This window comes from Cervus canadensis, chromosome X, assembly GCF_019320065.1.
Source record: "Cervus canadensis isolate Bull #8, Minnesota chromosome X, ASM1932006v1, whole genome shotgun sequence".
NCBI classification, from domain to species: domain Eukaryota; kingdom Metazoa; phylum Chordata; class Mammalia; order Artiodactyla; family Cervidae; genus Cervus; species Cervus canadensis.
In genome coordinates, this window is record NC_057419.1 from 3,497,600 (window position 1) to 3,518,654 (window position 21,055).

The window sequence follows — 21,055 nt, forward strand, 5'->3', positions numbered from 1 at the left end:
TTGACTCGTAGGGTCAACCAGCCTGAGGTGCACCCCTGGGGACAGTTTGTTGGCTTCATGGGTCTTCCTCGGTTTCCTGTGAAGTGTTCAAATCCTGGTGTCCACTTGGTACTTACTCACCCAGTGTCCATCACACTGCTGAATATTTTAAGAGGTAGAAAAAGCACGCCATAAGCAAACCCAAAAGATGACTCTTAGAGTTTTGAGAAGATCTTAACACCTGATATAAAAATGGGCAAGAGGCACGAGCCAACACTTTATAAGAAAGATATATCAATGGCCTTTAAATTTATGAAGGCATGTTTAAACATGAGCAGCCAATTCACAAGAAGAGTATGGACCTAGACCCGAACCATGTTAAGAACATATTAAAGCTCATGAAGGTTAGAAAAAGCATACTAAAATTCCCTTGAGACCTGAAATCCAAGCAGAAGCAGTGTAGATTTTAGTAACTGCAGACAGAGACTTTAAGATACTTGGAATAACTGTGTTTTGTTTATTCTAAAAGTAAGGAGAGACGTTTAAATCCTAAAATAGACTGCATTTGATCTTACAGATATGAAAAACATAATGTCAGATGAAGCATATTTTAAGGGTTTCCTGATGGCTCAGATAGTAAAAAAAAAAAAAAAAAAAATACCCACCTGCAACATGGGAGACCAGGATTCAATCCCTGGGTTGGGAAGATCCCCTGGAGGGGGGAATGGCAGCCTGATCCAGTATGCTTGCCTGGAGAAACCCCATGGACAGAGGAGCTTGGGGGGCTAGAATTCATGGTGTCACAAAGAGATGAACATGGCTGGCAATGAAGCACATCACAGCACAGCACTTTGAATGTTTGTGAAAGAAAGGCAGGTAGGGAGGAAGGAGGGAGAAAGGGAAACAAGGGAAATTAAAGGAAGGAAAGAAAATCCTCCATTGCTGGTGAGAACAGAGCAACCAGAGATGTCCCCCAGTAGGACAGCACCAAACATGTCCATCTAAGCACTCTCAGACGGTTTTAAACAACCATCTCCAACTTTGGTCCCACTCCTTCAACCAAACTCATGTGCAGGGTTTACCACTAACAGGCTAATAGTCATCGTGGTTTCTCCTATTCAAATCGTGATTTACCCAGATTTGAAAATGACACGTGTGCCGCAGTGTTCATCACAGCACTGTTTACAATAACCAGGGCATGGAAGCAACCTAGATTTCCATCAGCAGACAAATGGATAAGAAAGCTCTGGTACATAGGCGCAATGGAATATTGCTCAGCCATTAAGAAGAACACATGTGAATCCATTCTAATGAGGTGGATGAAACTGGAGCCTATTATACAGAGCGAAGTAAGTCAGAAAGAAAAACACCAATAAACTATACTAAGGCATATATATTGAATTTAGGATGATGGAGATGATAACCCTATATGCGAGACAGCCAAAGAGACACAAGAGAACAGTCTTTTGGACTCTGTGGGAGACGGTGAGGGTGTGATGATCTGAGAGAAGAGCATTGAAACATGTATATTATCATATGTGAAAGGGATAGCCAGTCCATGTTCTATGCATAAGACAGGGTGGTCACGGCTGGTGCCCTTGGCTGACCCAGAGGGATGGGATGGGGAGGGATGTGGGAGGAGAAATCAGGATGGGGAACACATGTACACTCATGGCTGATTCATGTCAATGTATGGCTAAATCCACCACAATATTGTAAAGTAATTGTTATGCTCGATGTCCGAATCCCCGAGTGGGAAGAGAGAAGGCCTTCAAGACAATGCAACTCGCTGAAACGGAAGTTTATTACTGACTTGAGCCAAGTCTCTCCGCCTGCAACCAATGCAGTAGTTAGAGTCAGGGAGCCCCGAGCCCAAGTGGTTACACAAATTTATAGAGTGAGGAGCGGATTGGTTACACGTTTGCAAAGCAATTTCATTGGTCAATACTTTCGTGCGCGCGGGTCTTTCCTGGGTGTTTCCGCCCCATTCCTAATTTCCTAATTGACAAACATTGGTCAGTGTTAAGTGAAAGCTAATTCGTCCTAAAAGGCAAACAGTGGTCAGTGTTAAGTGAAAGCTACCTGATAATCTTATCAAGCAGGACGGCCTATTCCTAATCTAAGCTGCATTACTTCTGTTCGCCTCACATTCCCCTCTGTCTGTTGTTCAAGTAGAGGAATCTTCCTCTTTTCCATCTTGGGCCGCTGACACTATAAGTGGACCCAGGAGGGTGGATTCCTGAGGTCTCCTTGAGCAGCTCATGAGTCTTCTCGTCACTGATCAGCAGGAGAATTAGGAGACCTCCCTGCGGACGAGTTTCAGTACGGGTGAGGACTCCTCTTTCATTTCCTGTTCTTCCGATGTGGCTCGCCGCATGTGATTGCAGTGAACCTAGGGTCCAACCCCGTAGAAGTGGTATGGAGAACAACACAAGGGCCTTTCCATCTAGGTTTTAAGGGCAGCTTATAAGGGGTGTCACGTGCCTGAAAGAATGTGAAGGGAAGGAGGCACACCCGTCCCTGCCAGTCTCTATTGCCAACTTTTTCAAAATTTCTTTTAGGGTCCGATTCATTCTCTCAACCTGTCCTGAGCTCTGGGGATTATATTCACAATGTAACTTCCATTTTGTCCCCAGAGCTTGGGCCAACCCTTGTACAATCTGGCTCACAAAGGCAGGTCCGTTATCAGAGCCCATAGTCACCGGCAGCCCGTACCTAAGCATTATCTCCTCTAAGATCGTTTTAGCAACCACTATTGCTGTCTCTCCCTTAGCGGGGAAGGCTTCCACCCACCCTGAGAAGGTATCTACCAGAACCAACATATAGCAATACCCGTACTTGCCTGGCCTTACCTCAGTGTAATCTATCTCCCAGTGTTGCCCTGGCTCTTCCCCTCAGTACCTTGTTCTCGTGTGCTGCTTTTTCCCTGTCCTCATCAGCTGGCATGCTTTGCAAGCCTGGATTATCTCTCGTCTAGTTGTATTTTCCTCAAACACTGATCAGCACGCAGATTCAGTCCATATTTGCTTTCATTTATCTACTGAGTGTACCCAAGCTTCTTCTTCAGACTCTGGCATCTCAGGGGGAGGAGGGCGAGGGAGCCTGAAGTAGACCTTCACAGAGTGCAGTCAGAGTGCTGATCATGATGATGCGGGCAAAGAGTCCCTTCCATACACCTCTAAATCCAAGTCTCTTGAGGACCTGAGAGGCATTGCTACCCTTCTCTTTATGCAACACAGACACCACGGAATCAGCAACAGTACGTTCAAAGCAGGCAAACTTCATCATGGTGTATGGTATCTGTCTCATCCAAAGAGGAGCAACCCCCTTGTAGAATGCCTTTAAGCCTTCTTCCTTATACATTTTGGGAGCTGCATCCCTCAGAGTGTTAGCATAACCTGGTTGGGTTTGAATTCGAACCTTAGCAGCTTCCATAGGAGCCAGAGCAATGTCAGCAAAGAATTCAGCACTGGCAGAGGCAGCCAAATACAGTGATGTGTGCCACAGATAGGCACTCTCCTCTCCAAGCATGTACTTCATAAAAGCCAAACTTGCAGAGCCCCTGCAGGGAGTAGCCAATGAGGGTCGGGGCCCATCCTTTGGCCAAACCACGGAAACCATTCTCTTTGAGTGTAACTGAAAATCCATTAAGAATGCCCTTGTACTTCTGTAGGTCCACCTGCATACGGCATTTCACTAAATCCAGAGGAACAACAGCAGTGTGTGTCAGACCACAACTTAAGACCCCACCAAAGCCACACAGTGCATAAAACTTCGCGGAGCCATATTCACAACTGTACTCTTCTACCGCGGTGGCTCCCGCTTTCCTTTGCCCATCTTTTACATAGCTGCTCCCATCAGTGAACCATCATGGAGCTACAAACAGCTGGAATGGCTTATTTTGGGTTAGGTAGGGCAAGGGCTGGGGCTTCTAGTAGGGCCCGTCTGAGTGTCTGGAAAGCCTGTTTCATTGTCTCAGTCCAAGTCCAGCTTGGGGTCTCTTTACTTCCCTCATACAAGGGCCGGGCCTTCTCAGCAAACCCCATGGTCCACAGTCTGCAATATCCAACAGTCCCCAGAAACTCTCTCACCTGGCGGGGGGTCTTGGGCCTTCATGGCCTGGGTTAGCCAACTTTGCCCCTGCCTGATCTTATACCCCAAACAGGTGACCTCTTGCCGGGCTATTAGCAGAAGGACCTCTGGGTGGCAAGTCCGATATTCGTAGAGGTCCTCACTCAGAGCCTCTTGAAGCTCTGTGGGATTACTGGTTGGCCTTCCCCCTCAGTCCACTCAAAGGCAAATATCTCCTGGCCCTGGGACGCCAGGGGTAGGCTGAAAAAGGCATCTTTCAAGTCCAACACAGTGTACCAAGTGTACTCAGGCAGCAAACTGCTCAGGAGGGTATACGGGTTAGATGGCACTCACTGTTTGTTGACTTCTCACAGGTAATCTGTCCCCCCTGGCTTCTTTACCGGCAGTAAGGGGGTGTTCCAAGGGGATTGACACCGCTTGAGAATTCCGGCATTCATGAGACGTCGAATGTGGGGAGTGATCCTCCACCGAGCTTCCTGGCTCATGGGGTACTATCTCACCCTCACAGGAGTTGCCTAGGCCTTTAGCTTGATGACGACCGGATGTCTGTTTGGCCAGTCCCATCCCTGCCGTTTCAGCCCAGGCCAACGGGTATTTATTCATCTCTTAAGGCTAGGGATCCAAGTCCATCCATGACTGTCATTCTCCCAGCTCTGTAGGCTTAACTGAATAAAACCCAATGGCCTCTCCTTTCTTCCACAAAATCTTAGCATAATCAGTACTGCTATGACACAGGAATGGGATCTCATTTCTCTCCATTTCCTGCTTTAACCACTCTCTCCCCAAGAGTTCTCACCTGCTTAAGCCCCTCTCTAGAAGGGGGAGATGTTTTCACAATATCATCAATAGCCCACCACTGATCAGCAAGGTAAAGTGCCACAGCTGTGAGTGAGTCCTCAGGTGCAAAAGAGCAAGAACTTTCTGGGTCTGATCTCCATCATAGAGAGGTACAAAGTCTACATTTTACAGGCTAATAGGCAGCAGAATTTTCCAGTTCCTCATGACTGCAATTATCCAACATATACCCAGGACTCGGGGAGGGGTGCCGAGTCTTGACTCCCCTAGTCACTGTCTTCCCCCGCATATAGAACTCGAGTTCCAGGGGAGATTCTCTCTCTGGGTCATACCTCTCCTCAGGTCCCTCTTAGGGCACTCGTTTTTCCAGCGCCCCTGTTCTTTGCAGTAGGCGCACTGATCTTTCTTTAGGGCCTGCCATTTTGATTTCTGTTTTTCTCCCATAATCTGGGCTAGCTCCCTCTGGTTCTTCCGGTTTTCCCTCGTTCTGTATTCTCTATCTTCCTTCCTGATCTTCTCAGCTAATTCCCTTTCCTCCCGTCGAATTTGTTCTTCCCTTTCTTCTGGGGTCTCCCTATTATTAAATACCTTTTCAGCTGCTTTCAATAAATCCTGTATCATCTGTTCTCCCAATCTCTCTATCTTTTGTAATTTCTTCCTAATATCTGGGGCTGCCTGATTTACAAACGCTAACAGAACTGAAGCGCGTGACTCCTCAGCCTGGGGATCCATAGGTGTATATTGCCTGAAAGCTTCCATTAGCCTCTCTAGGAAGGCTGCCGGGCTCTCAGTGGGCTCTTGCCTTACTAAATTTACCTTTGCCAAATTTGTTGGCTTTCTTGCTGGGGCCCACAGGACAGCCATCAGAGTCTGGCGGTACACTCGGAGACACTCCTTACCTTCCGCTCGGTCAAAATCCCAGTTAGGCCACAACAGAGGAAACCCCTCATCCACGAGATGAGGCTGGGCCGTTGGCCTCCCGTTGGCCCCTGGGACCCGTTTCCATGTTTCTGCCAGAATTCGCTCCTGCAACAGCTGCTGACAATCGTAGTGAAAGGAGAGTTTCACCTGGTTGGGCTCTAGTTATAGAGGCTCACTTATTGTAGGGCCTTCAGAGTCTGCCAGAGCCCTGGATAACTCATCAATAACTAGAGCCCTGGCCGGGACTCATCAATTGCCCCCACAACTGCTTGACTGTTCACTGAAACTCCTGAAAAGAATGGGAATTGAACCAGAGACAATGCCAGCACACACACAAACACGGACAATCACGGAGAGCCAAAGACAAACACACGGGTTTGTCTGACAAATGTAGGCCAACAACACAGCACTGGGTTTTTGGGCCCCCTGACCAGACTCGGGATCAGGAGAGGAACTTTCCTTCCCACAGAGCCAGCTGCCTTCCAGCGTGCTCGCTGGCCTTGGCCTTTATCCGGCTGGAGAAAGCTTTCTCCTGTGCCAGATACCTTCCTTCTTCACAGCAGGTCCCCGGAATTACTCTGGACTTCCTGTGCCAGATACCTTCCTGCTTTACAGCAGGTCCCTGGAATTACTCTGGACTTCCTGTGCCAGATACCTTCCTGCTTTACAGCAGGGCCCCGGAATTACTCTGGACTTCCTGTGCCAGATACCTTCCTGCTTTACAGCAGGGCCCCAGAATTACTCTGCACTTCCTGTCCTGCTGAGACAATGCAGGCACACACACAAACACAGAGAGCCAAAAACAAACAAATGGACAGCTGACAACACAGCCCTGGGTTTTTGGGCCCCCTGAGTTTTCCTGAGCACCAGTGCTATTACCTATCCTTCCCCTCTGTCCTGGAAGTGTTCTATTCCCCCGGTAAAGGGATCCTGGACGAGCCCCCAAATGTTATGCCCGATGTCCAAATCCCTGAGCAGGAAGAGAGAAGGCCTCCAAGACAATGCAAATCGCAGGAAGGGAAGTTTATTACTGACTCGAGCCAGGACTCTCCGCCTTCAACCAAAACAGTGGTGCGAGTCAGAGAGCCCCGAGACCAAGCTGTTACACAAATTGATAGGGTGAGAAGCAGATTGGTTACACGTTTGCAAAGCAGTTTCATTGGTCAATATTTTCACGCGCGCGGAATTTCCTGGGTGTTTCCATCCCGTTCCTAATTTCCTAACTGGCAAACATCAGTCAGTGTTAAGTGAAAGCTAATTGGTCCTAATAGGCAAACAGTGGTCAGTGTGAAGCGAAAGCTACCTGATAATCTAACCAAGTAGGAGGGCCTACACTTAATCTAAGCTGTGTTACTTCACTCGTCTCACAGTAATTACCCACCAATTAAAACAAATAAAATAAAATAAAATACATTCCTTTGCCAAAAAGGGCCTAATCAGTATTGGCATTTCAACCTCCAAAAACGCCATTCTTTTCCTTCCTTTCTTCCCTCCTTCCTCCCCCCTCTTTCTTTCCTTTTCTTTCTGATTATACAACTGTTAAAGCTTACTTTCCATTAATAGTTATGACAAAGTCCTGGCTCTATTCCCCATGTTTTACAATGCATTCCTGAGCTCATCTTCCAACTAACTATCACTTCGTGCCTCCCACACCCCCACCTCTGTATTGCCCCACCCTCTTCCACTCCCCACCTCTAACCAGTAGATGCTTCTCTATATCTGTGTGCCTCTGTTTTTATCATATTCTCTACTTTGCGGTATGTTTACATTCTATAAGTGATATCATACAGTATTTGTCTATCACTGTCTGACTCATTTTACACAATATTCCACCTGCCATGTTGCTGCAAATGTCAATATTCCATTGTTTTGATGGGGCAGCTCCTTTGTATGACTTTGGAACAAATGGCACTGCCCCCCAACACATGACACAGCTCCCCAGCTAAGTGTCCATGTCTGCACTCACGCAGAGAAACTCCAAGTCCTCTTCCTCTTCTCCCATGGGAAGTGTGTCTTTGAAGCTCATTCTGGAACCAGTTCTTCCCCCTACTTTCGGGCAACCTGGACCTTGTGGTCCCATCTCCAATGCCACAGAACACATCTCACTCCCTCCTCACACACTTAACATTTCCCTGCCCTCTCTGCCCCCCACTATCAGAGAACTCAGAGACAAACTTAATCTAACATCAGGTTGATTTTATTTTATTTTCGTTTTTAATGTATGCAGTTGCTATAATATTGAGCATCTGTACTGTTGGCCAGTAATCAGTGGCTAGACACCAGAGCAATTCTGACGTCTCTAGCAATGCGCCGAAATCACTGGCTGTCCACTGTTCCAGCTAGAATGGCAGGGATCTCCATGGTCTCTGGGACCTCCTCTGGTTTGATCTGATTAGCTGGAATGGCAGGGGTCTCCATGGTCTCTGGGACCTCCTCTGATTCCTTCTGATTTTCTGGAAATGCAGGGGTATCCATGGTCTCTGGGACCTCCTCTGGTTCATTCACATTAGCTGGAAATGCAGGTGTCTCCGTGGTCTCTGGGACGTGCCCTGGTTCCTTCGTATTACCTGGAATGGCAGGGATCTTCATGGTCTCTGGGACCTCCTCTGGTCCAATGATTAGCTGGAATGGCAGGGGACTCCAAGGTGACTGGGGCCTCCTCTGGTTCCTTCTGATTAACCGGAATGTCAGGGGTCTCCATGATCTCTGGGACCTCCTCTGGTTCCTTCTGATTCAGCTGTTCATTCACCTTGGAACACTGGCTACAGAGCTTTGAGTATCTGATTTTCTTAAGCTTTTTTGTGGTGGGAGTTTTCAGAGAAGTTGTCTTGGGCAGCTTTGGCGGAATGGGATTATTCACCCTCACGGTTTCCCTGGCCACCTGGAAGAAACAAGACAGGAAGCAAGAATGGCACTGGTTTAGTGAGGAGTGTGAAGACAGGAGGGAAAGATGGATTCAGGAGAAGGGGAGTGGGCAGAGAAGGATTATGTGCCAGGCAAGGACAGGAGAGGGTGTCTTCTGGGGTGGGGTCGATGGGCAAGAGAAGTTTGGCTGGGTTCAGTTCACCCTGACATTTTTTTCTGTACCTCAATTAATAGGAGGTCTTCATCTTCTCCTGTGTGATAGGAGGTGGGTGTTCTATAAATACTCTGGAGCCTTGTGGCTTCCCAGTAACCTCAGTCATTTGGAGGACACACAGTGGTCTGCTCAGAGACCCTGAGCACCCCTATATGTACCCGACCCCATGAAGACTCACCCTCATGCTTTATGAGGTCAGCAAGTCTCTTCCCCAGCCAAGGATGGCCCTGGGTGAGCTTTGACATCACAAAGCCCCATCCTGACATGTCTAGCGGGGGATGGTGAGCAATTCAGGTGATTTGCTGGTAGAAATGAGGCGTTAGTAATGCCCTCAAGAGGCCTACAAACTACCCTTCTACACTCACTTCTATGTTAACTCTGATGGTTCACACAGCAGGCAGAGTGCATCTCCTCCAGACGTTTCGACAGAGCCACATTCCTCGGGCATTCATTCTGTCCTCTCTCAGCTTTCACCGTTATCTAGCTTTTCATATCTTGCCTAAACTCCCTCCATGACAACTAGGTTGTGTTTAAGTGTCTGTGAAAGCAAGAATCATTGCTCATTCGTCCTGCAATGTTGTCTTAATGCACCTTGAAGCTCATTGGATTCTGGGACAGCTGACAGAATCCTTTCCATCCCGCCCCCTTTTCTCAGTGTGCCCAGAGCTCGCCTCAATTTTCTGGTCTCCAGTTGGAAACCCTTTTCTTCAGGCTGTGAGAATGCAGTGAATACACTTGCCCTTCCTCAACGCAGAGATGTCTCGTTTCAAGTCTACGACTAAGGGTCACCTCACTAGGAGTATTACCCAGGCTTGTGTTGAACAGGGTGATGGGGATGGGGCAGAGAAATGCATGTTTCATGTTGTGCTTGGGGATCCCATGCAGGAAATGCCCTCCTGCAGCTGATATGTATTCCCAGCAAGGGGTTGAGCTTGCCCAGAGCTGTCGGAGACCTGTGTGGAAAGATCTTCTCACCATGTGCCCTCACAAATCTCTTTTTTCATATTGTTTTCTTGCTGGAAGCCTCCTTGTAGCTTACCTCAGAGCCAAAACCAAGGTGGAATTCAATTCCATGAGCAGCTGCCACAAGATTCCAGCTTCTTGAATGAAACACTGAGTCATCCTGTCCTGTGCATCTAGTTCCCATGGTCTCTCATTGAGCTGGTTGGCTCTGGAGGAAAGGAGAATGGATTGGGTGCTACACCTCAGTCCTCATTTTTCCAATTGATTCGTAGTGTCAACCAACCTGAGCTGCAGCCCAGGGGACAGTTTGTTGGCTTAGTGGGTCTTCCTGGGTTTCCTGTGAAGTGTTCACATGCTGTTGTCCATTTGTTGCTTACTCACCCAGGGTCCAAAACACTGCTGAACATTTTAAGAGGTAGAAAAAGCACGCCGGAAACACACCCAGAAGATGACTCTTAGAATTTTGAGAAGATCTTAAAACTGATAGAAATATAGGCAAGAGGCAAGAGCCAACACTTTATAAGAAAGATGTATCAGTGGCCATTAAGTTTATGAAGATATTTTAAAGACATGAGCAGCCAATTCACAAGAAGAGTATGGAACTAGACACGAACAAGGTTAAGAACATATTAAATCTAACGAAGGTACGAAAAATCATACTTAAATTCCCTTGAGAACTGAAACTCAGACAGAAGTGGCAGAGATTTTAGTAGTTGCAGACAGAGACATTAGGATACATGGAATAAATGTGTTTTGTGTCTTCTCAAAATAAGGAGAATCATGGAAATCCTAAAATATTCCCCATTTGATCTTACAGATATGAAAAATATAGTGTCAGATGAAGGCAATTTCAAGGGTTTCCTGATGGCTCCAATAGTAAAAAAAAAATAAAATAAAATAAAACCCACCTGCAACATGGCAGACCAGGATTCAATCCCTGGGTTGGGAAGATCCCTGGAGGGGAAATGGCAGCCTGCTCCAGTATGCTGCCTAGAGAATCCCCATGGACAGAGGAGCCTGGAGGGATACATTCCATGGGATCACAAAGAGTTGGACATGGCTGAACAATGAAGAAATGCACAGTGCAGCACATTGAAAGTTTGTGAATGAAATTCAGGTAAGGAGGAAAGAGGGAGAAACGGAAACAAGGGAAGTGAAAGAAAAGAAAGAAAACCCTACGTTGCTGGCTAGAACAGAGCAACCAGAGATGTCCCCCAGCAGGACAGCACCCCACATGTCCATCTGGGCACTCTCAGCCAGTGTGAAACAACCATCTCCAACTTTGGTCCCACTCCTTCAAGCAAACTCATGTGCAGGGTTTACCACTAACAGGCTAATAGTCATCATGGTTCTCCTCATTCAAATCCTGATTCACCCAGAAGTGAAAAAGACACGTGTGTCACAATGTTCATCACAGCACTGTTTAAAATATCCAGGGCATGGAAGCAACCTAGATGTCCGTCAGCAGACAAATGGGTACGAAAGCTGTGGAACATAGACACAATGGAATATTGTTCAGCCATTAAGAAGAACACATGTGAATCCATTCTAATGAGGTGGATGAAACTGGAGCCTTTTATACAGAGCGAAGTAAGTCAGAAAGAAAAACACCAATACACTATACTAAGGCGTATATATTGAATTTAGGAACATGGTGATGATAACCCTATATGGGAGACAGAAAAAGAGACACAGATTTACAGAACAGTCTTTTGGACTCTGTGGGAGACGGCGAGTGTGGGATGATCTGGGAGAAGAGCATTGAAACATGTATATTATCATTTGTGAAAGGGATACCCAGTCCATGTTCAATGCATAGACAGGGTGTCTAGGACTGGTACACTGGGCTGACCCAGAGGGATTGAATTAGGAGGAGATGTTAGGGGGAACCAGGATGGGGAATACATGTACTCCCATGGCTAATTCATGTCAATGTGTGGCAAAAACCATCACAATATTGTGAACCAAATACCCACCAATTAAAATAAATAAAATAAAATAGAATCCTTTGATAAAAAGGACTTAAGCAGTATTGAATATTTGACCTCCAAAAGTGCTCTTGTATTTCTTCTTTTCCTCCCTCCTTCCTCCCCCATCTTTCTTCCCTGTTCTTTATGATTATACAAATGATAAAGGTTGCTTTCCATTTATAGTTGTGACAAAGTCCTGGCTCTATTCCCCATGTTGTAAAATGCATCCCTGAGCTCATCTTCCACCTAACTATCAATGTGTGCCTCCCACTCCCCCACCTCTGTATTGCCTCGCCCTCTTATCCTCTCCGCTGGTAATCAGTAGATGCTTCCCTATATTTGTGCACCTCCATTATTATCATATTCTCTACTTTGAGGTATGTTTACATTCCATAAGTGATATCATACAGTATTTGTCAATCTATGTCTGAGGTATTTTACTCAATATTCTACCTTCCATGTTGCTGCAAATGCCAATATTCCACTCTAATGAAGGGGCAGCTCCTTTGTATGCCTTTTCAAAAAATGGCATTACCACACACACCCCCCCCACACACACACACACACGACACAGCTCTCCATCTAAGTGTCCATCTCTGCACTCTCATAGAGAAACTCCACGTCCTCTTCCTCTTCTCCCATGGGAAGTGTGTATTTGAATCTCAGTCTAGAACCAGTGCTTCCCCCTACTTTCTGGCAACCTGGACATTCTGGTACCATCTCCAACTCCACAGAAGCCATTTCCTTCCAGCTCACACAGTTATCCCTTCCCTGCCCTCTCTGCCCCCCACTATCATAGAACTCAGAGACAAATATAATTTCACATCAGCTTGATTTTATTTTATTTTCGTTTTTAGTGTATGCAGTTGCTATAATATTCAGCATCTGTACTTTAGGCTAGTACTCAGCGGCCAGACCCCCAAGCATTTCTGAGATGTCTAGCCAGGTCCCGAGGTCACTGGCTGTCCACTGATCCAGCTGGAATGGCAGGGTTCTCCCTGGTCTCTGGGACCTCCTCTGGGTCTTTCTGATTAGCTGGAATGGCAGGGGTCTCCATGGTCTCTGGGTGCTCCTCTGGTTCATTCTGATTAGCTGGAATGCAGGGAACTCCATGCTCTCTGGGACCTCCTCTGAGTCATTCTGATTAGCTGGAATGGCAGGGGGTCCATCGTGTCTGGGATCTCTTCTGGCTCCTTCTAATTACCTGGAATGGCTTGGGCCTCCATGGTCTCTGGGACCTCCTTTCGTTCCTTCGATTCGGCTGTTCATTCCCCTTATTCTCTGGCTACAGAGCTTTGAGCATCTGATTTTCTTAAACTTTCTTGTGGTGTGAATTTTCAGAGAAGTTTTCTTCAGCACCTTTGGCAGCATGGGATGATTCAACCTCACAGTTACCCTGGCCATCTGGAGAAAACAAGACACGGAGCAAGAATGGCACTGGTTTAGGGAAGAGTGTGAAGACAGGTGGGAACGATGACTTCAGGAGAAGGGGTGTGGGCAGAGAAGGGGTATGTGCCAGGCAAGGAGAGGGGAGGGTGTCTCCTGGGGTGGGGTCAGTGGGCAAGAAGAGTTTGACTGCGTTCAGTTCACCTTGATATATTTTCTGGACCTCAATTGTTAGGAGGTCTTCATCTTCTCCTGGGTAACAGGAGGTGGCTGTTCCATAACTAGTCTTGATAGTTGTGGCTTCCCAGTCAGCTCAATCTTTTGGAGGACTCACAGTGGTCTGCTCAGAGCCCCTGAGCACCCCTATATATACTGTCCCCATAGAGCCTCACCCTCATGCTTTATGAGTTCAGCAAGTCTCTTCCCCAGACAATGGTGGCCCTGGGTGAGTTTGACATCACAAAGCCCAATCCTGACATGTCTAGCGGAGGATGGGGAGAAATAGATGATTTGCCTGGAGAAATGAGGCATGAGTAATGCCCTCAAGAGGCCTCCAAACTCACCTGCCACCCTCACCTCTGTGTCAACTCTGATGGGTACCACAGCAGGCAGAGTGCATTTCCTCCAAACCTTGCCCCTCAGCCACACACCTCGGGCATTCATTCTGTTCTCTCTCAGTTTTCACCATTATCTAGCTTTTCATATCTTGCCTAAATTCCCTCCATGACAACCAGGTTGCATTTAAGTGTCTGTGGAAGCGAGAATCATTGCTCTGTCGTCCTGCAATGTGGTCTTAATGCACCTTGAAGCCCATTGAATTCTGGGCCAGCCGACAGAAACCTTTCCATCCCGCCTCCTTGTCTCAGAGTTCCCAGGCTCGCCTCGGTTTTGTGGTCTCCAGTCGGAAACCCTTTTCTTCAGGCTGTGAGAATGCAGTGAGTACAATTGCCCTTTCTCCACACGGAGCTGTTTCATTTCAAATCTAGGACATAGGGTCACCTCACTAGGAGTGCTACCCAGGCTTGGTTTTGAACAGGGTGATGGGGAAGTGGCAGAGAAATGAATGTTTCCATTTGTGCTGGTGGATGCCATGCAGGAAATGCTCACCTGCAGCTGATTAGTGTTCCCAGCAAGGGGTAGAGCTGGCCCAGAGCTGTGTGAGCCTTGTGTGGAAAGGTCTTCTCAACACGTGCCCTCACAAATCTCTTTTCTCATCTTGTTTTCTTGCTGGAAGCTCCCTTGGAGCTTACCTCACAGCCAAAACCAAGGTGGAATTCATTTCCATGAGCAGCTGCCACAAGCTTCCAGCTTCTTGGAAGAAACACTGAGTTATCCTGTCCTGTGCATCTAGTTCCCATGGTCTCTCATTGAGCTGGGTGGCTCTGGAGGAAAGGGGAATGGATTGTGTGCTCCACCTCAGTCCTCGTTTGTCCAAATGACTCATAGGGTCAACCAGCCTGAGGTGCACCTCTGGGGACAGTTAGTTGGCTTAATGGGTCTTCCTGGGTTTCCCGTGAAGTGTTCACATCCTGCTGTCCATTTGTTGATTACTCACCCTGGGTCCATAACACTGGTGAACATTTTAAGAGGTAGAAAAAAACAAGCTGTAAACAAACCCAAAATATGCCTCTTAGAAATTTTAGAAGATCTTAAAAACTGGTAGAGAAATTGACAAGAGGCACGAGCCAACACTTTATAAGAAAGATGTATCACTGGCCTTTAAATTGATGAAGACATATTGAAAGACATGAGCAGCCAATTCACAAGAGGATTATGGAACTAGCCCCTAACCACGTTAAGAACACATTAAATCTAACGAAGGTAAGAAAAATCATACTACAATTCCCTTGAGAACTGAAACTCAGGCAGAAGTGGCATAGATTTTAGTAATTGCAGACAGAGACTTTAGGATACTTGGAATAAATGTGTTTTGTGTGTTCTAAAAATAAGGAGAGTCATGGAAATCATGAAATAAACCCCATTCGATCTTACAGATATGAAAAACATCGTATCAGATGAAGCCCATTTTAAGGGTTCCCTATGGCTCAAATAGTAAAAATAAATAAATAAATAAATAAAAACAAACCCACCTGCAACTTGGCAGACCAGGATTCAAGCTGGGTTGGGAAGATCCCCTGTAGGGGGGAAAGGCACCCTTCTCCAGTATGCTTGCCTGGAGATTCCTCATGGACAGAGAAGCCTGGCAGGCTACTGTCCATGGGGTCACAAAGGGTCGGACAAGGCTGAAAAATGAAGGACAGCACAGCATAGCACGTGAATGTTTGTGAAAGAAATTCAGGTAGGGAGGCAAGAGGCAGAAAGGGAACCAAGGGAAATGAAAGGAAGGAAAGAAAATCCTCCGTTGTGCATGGGAACAGAGCAACCAGAGATGTCCCCCAGCAGGACAGCACCCCACATGTCCATCTAAGAAATCTCAGCCGGTTTGAAACAAGCATCTCCAACTTTGGTCGCACTCCTTCAACCAAACTCATGTGCAGGGTTTACCACTAACAGGCTAATAATCATCATGGTTTCTCCTCATTCAAATACTTATTCACCCAGAAGTGAAAAAGGCACGTGTGTCCCAATGTTCATCACAGCACTGTTTACAATAACCAGGGCATGGGAGCAACCTAGATTTCCATCTGCAGATAAATGGGTAAGAAAGCTGTGGTACATAGACACAGTGGAATATTTCTCAGCCATTAAAAAGAACACATGTGAATCCATTCTAATGAGGTGGATGAAACTGGAGCCTATTATAGAGTGCGAAGTAAGTCAGAAAGAAAAACACAAGTATACTATACTAAGGCATATATATTGAATTTAGGAAGATGGAGATTATAACCCTATATGGGAATCAGCAAAAGAGACACAGATTTACAGAACAGCCTTTTGGACTCTGTGGGAGACTGCGAGGGTGTGTTGATCTGAGAGAAGAGCATTTAAACATGTATATTATCATATATGAAAGGGATAGTCATTCCATGTTCGATGCATAAGACAGGGCGCCCATACCTGGTTCACTGGGCTAACGAAGAGGGATTGGATTGGGAGGAAGATGTGAGGGGTATCAGGATGGGGAATACATATACTTCCATGGCTGATTCATGTCAATGTATGGCAAAAACCACCTCAATATTGTAAAGTAAATACCCACCTATTGAAATAAATATAATAAAATAGAATAGAATCCTTAGATAAAAAGGGCCTAATCTGTATTGACTTTTTGACCTCTAAAAACGCCCTTCTGTTCCTTCCTTTCTTCCCTCCTTCCTCCCCCGTATTTCTTTCCTTTTCTGTCTGATTATACAACTGTTAAAGCTTGCTTTCCATTCATAGTTATGACAAAGTCCTGGGTCGATTCCCCATGTTGTACAATGCATCCCTGAGCTCATCTTCCACCTGACTATCACTGTGTGCCTCTCACTGCCCCACCTCTGTACTGCCCCGCCCTCCTCCCCTCCCCGCTGGTAACCAGTAGACGTTTCTCTATATTTGTGCATCTCCATTATTATCATATTCTCTATTTACGGGGTGTTTACATTCTATAAGTGATAGCATACATTATTTGTCAATCTCTGTCTGAGGTATTTTACTCAAGATTCTACATGCCATGTTGCTGCAAATGTCAATATTCCATTCTATTAATGGGGCAGCTCCTTTGTATGCCTTTTGTACAAATTGGACTGCCCTCCGACACACGACCTAGCTACCCAGCTAAGTGTCCATCTCTTCACTCACACAGAGAAAGTCCTAGTCCTCTTCCTCTTCACCCATGAGAAGTGCGTCTTTGAACCTGAATCTGGAACCAGTTTTTCCCCCTACTTTCTGGCAGCCTGGACCTTCTGGTCCCATCTTCATCTCCACAGAAGACATCTCCCTCCCTCCTCACACACTTATCACTTCCCTGCCCTCTCTGCCACCCACTATCAGACATCTCAAAGACAAACATAATTTCACATCAGATTGATTTTATTTTATTTTCGTTTTTAGTGTATGCAGTTGCTATAATATTCAGCATCTGTACTTTTGGTCAGTACTCAGCGGCCAGACCCCCAAGCATTTCTGAGATGTCTAACCAGGGCCTGAAGACACTGGCTGTCCACTGGTCCAGCTGGAATGGGAGGGGTCTCCAGGTTCCCTGGGACCTCCTCTGGTTCGTTCTGATTAGCTGGAATGGCAGGGGTCTCCATGGTCTCTGGGACCTCCTCTGATCCTTCTGATTTTCTGGAAATGCAGAGGTCTCCATGGTCTCTGGGACCTCCTCTGATTCATTCTGTTTAGCTGGAATGGCTGGGGTCTCCATGTCTGTGGGATCTCCTCTGGTTGCTTCTGATTCAGCTGTTTATTCGCCTTGGAACTCTAGCTACAGAGCTTTGAGCATCTGATTTTCTTAAGCTTTTTTCTGGTGGAAGTTTCCAGAGAAGTTTTCTTGGGCAGCTTTGCTGGAAGGGGATTATTCACCCTCACTGTTACCCTGGCCACCTGGAGAAAACAAGACAGGGAACAAGAATGACACTGGTTTAGGAACGAGTGTGAAGACCTGTGGGAATGATGGATTCAGGACAAGGGGTGTGGGCAGAGAAGGGTTATGTGCCACGAAAGCACAGGGGAGGGTGTCTCCTGGGGTGGGGTCGATGGGCAAGAGGAGTTTGGCAGGGTTCACTTCACGTTGACATATTTTCCGGACTTCAATTGATCGGAGGTCTTCATCTTCACCTGGGTAACAGGAGATGGGTATTCCATAACTACTCTGGAGCCTTGTGGCTTCCCAGTCACCTCAGTCATTTGGAGGACTCACAGTGTTCTGCTCAGATCCCAAGAGAACCCCTGTATATACCCGTCCCCATGCAGCCTCACCCTCATGCTTTATGAGGTCAGCAAGTCTGTTCCCCAGCCAATTGTGGCCCTGAGTGAGCTTTGACATCACAAAGCCACATCCTGACATGCCTAGCGAAGGATGGGGAGCAATTCAGATCATCTGCTGGGAGAAATGAGGCATTAGTAATGCCCTCAAGAGGCCTCCAAATTCACCTGCCACCCACACCTCTATGTCAACTCTGATGCATCACACAGCAGGCAGAGTGCATCTCCTCCAAACCTTGCCCCACAGACACACTCCTCGCACATTCATTCTGTACTCTCTCAGCATTCACAATTATCTAGCTTTTCATGTCTTGACTAAACTCTCTCCATGGCAACTAGGTTTTGTTTAAGTGTCTGTGGAAGCGAGAATCATGCCACGTTGCTCCTGCAATGTGTTCTTAATGCACCTTGAAGCCCATTGATTTCTGGGCCAGCTGACAGAAATTTTTCCATCCCGCCTCCTTATCTCAGTGTTTCCGAAGCTCACCTCCGTTTTCTGGTCTCCATTCGAAAACCATTGTCTTCAGCCTGTGAGAATGCAGTGAATACACTTACCCTTGCTCCACAAGGAGCTCTCTCATTTCAAGTGTAGGACTCAGGGTCACCTCACAAGGAGTATTACCCAGGCTTGGGTTTCAACAGAGTAAAAGGGAAGGGCAGAGAAATGCATGTTTCAGGTTGTGCTGGGGGATCCCATGCAGGAAATGCCCACCTGCGGCTGAGTAATATTCCCAGCAAGGTGTGGAGCTTGCCAAGAGCTGTGTGAGCCTTTTTGTGCAAAGGTCTTCTCAACACGTGTCCTCACAAGTCTCTTTTCTCATCTTGTTTTCTTGGTGGAAGCTCCCTTGGAGCTTACCTCACAGCAAAAACCAAGGTGGAATTCATTTCCAGGAGCAGCTGCCACAAGCTTCTAGCATCTTGGACGAAACACTGAGTCATCCTGTCCTGTGCATCTAGTTCCCATGGTCTCTCATTAAGCTGGTTGGCTCTGGAGAAAATGCGAATGGATTGTGTGCTTCACCTCAGTCCTCGTTTTTCCATTTGACTTGTAGGGTCAACCAGCCTGAGGTACACCCCTGGGGACAGGGTTTTGGCTTAGTGGGTCTTCCTGGGTTACTTGTGAAGTGTTCACATCCTGTTGTCCATTTGTTGCTTACTCACCCAGGGTCCATCACACTGTTGATCATTTTAGAAGTAGAAAAAGCTCGCTGTAAAGAAACCCAAAAGATGACTCTTAGAATTTTTAGAAGATCTTAAAACATGATAGAAAAATGGGCAAGAAGCACGAGCCAACACTTTATAAAAAAGATGTATCACTGGCCTTAAATGTATGAAGACATGTTTAAAGACATGAGCAGCTAATTCCAAGAATAGTATGGAACTAGCCCAGAACCACGTAAGAACATATTAAATCTCACGAAGGTAAGAAATATCATACTAAAATTCCCTTGAGAACTAAAACTCAGGCAGAAGTGGCATAGATTTTAGAAATTGCACACAAATACATTAAGACACTTCAAATAACTGCGTTTTTTTGTTCTAAAAGTAAGGAGATACATAGAAATTCTAAATTAGACCTTATTTGATCTTACAGATATGAAAAACATAGTGTCAGTTGAAGCCCATTTTAATGGCTTCCTGTTGGCTCAGACAGGAAATTAAAAAAATAAAGAAAACTCACCTGCAACACGGGAGACCAGGATTCATTCCCTGGGTTGGGAACGTCCCCTGGAGAAGGGAATATCAGCTGCTCCAGTATGCTTGCCTGGAGAATCCCCATGGACAGAGGAGCCTGGCAGACTACAGTCCATGGGGTCACAAAGAGTTGGACATGGCTGAACAATGAAGCACAACACAGCACAGCACATTGAATGTTTGTGAAAGAAATTCAGGTAGGGAAGAAAGGGAAACAAGGGAAATGAAAGGAAGGAAAGAAAATCCTCTGCTGCTGGAGAGATGAGAGGAACCAGAGATGTCTCCCAGCAGGACAGCACCCCACATGTCCATCTGAGCACTCTCTGCCGGTTTGAAACAACCATCTCCAACTTTGGTCCCACATCTTCACCCAAACTTATGTGCAGGGTTTACCACTAACAGGCTAATAGTCATCATGGTTTCTCCTCATTCAAGTCGTGATTCACCCAGATGTGAAAAAGACATGTGTGCCCCAAGTTCATCACAGCACTGTTTACAATAGCCAGGGCATGGAAGCAACCTAGATGTCCATCAGCAGACAAATGGGTAAGAAAGCTGTGGTACATAGACACAATGGAATATTGCTCAGCCATTAAAAAGAACACATGTGAATCCATTCTAATGAGGTGGATGAAACTGGAGCCTACTATCCCGAGCAAAGTAAGTCAGAATGAATAACAGCAATACACTATACTGAGGTATATATACTGAATTTAGGTAGAAGGAGACGATAACCCTATATGGTAGACAGCAAAAGAGACACAGATTTAGAGAACCGTCTTTTGGACTGTGGGAGACGGCGAGGTTGTTATGATCTGAGAGAATAGCATTGAAACATGTAAATTATCATATATGAAAGGGATAGTCATTCCATGTTCGATGCATAAGACAGAGTGCCCAGGACTGGTTCCCTGGGCTGACCCAGAGTGATTGGATTGGCAGGAAGATATGAGGGGAAATCAGGATGGGGAATACATGTAATCCCATGGCTGATTCATGTCAATGTATGGCAAAAACCACCACAATATTGTAAAGTAAATAGACACCAATTGAAATAAATAAAACAAAATAGAAGAGAATCCTTTGATAAAAAGGGCCTAATCAGTATTGACTTTTTGACCTCCAAAAACGCCCTTCTTTTCCTTCCTTTCTTCCCTGCTTGCTCCCCTTTCTTTATTTCCTTTTCCTTCTGATTATACAACTGTTAAAGCTTGCTTTCCATTTATAGTTATGACAAAGTCCGGGCTCTATTCCCCATGTTGTACAATGCATCCTTGAGCTCAACTTCCACCTAACTATCAATCCA

The 21,055-nt window shown here is 46.2% G+C and overlaps 1 pseudogene; it reads right to left on the minus strand.

Moving 5' to 3' along the window:
* Positions 1-3,016: 3,016 nt before the first annotated feature.
* LOC122434701 lies at positions 3,017-9,988 on the minus strand (annotated as a pseudogene).
* Positions 9,989-21,055: the final 11,067 nt, after the last annotated feature.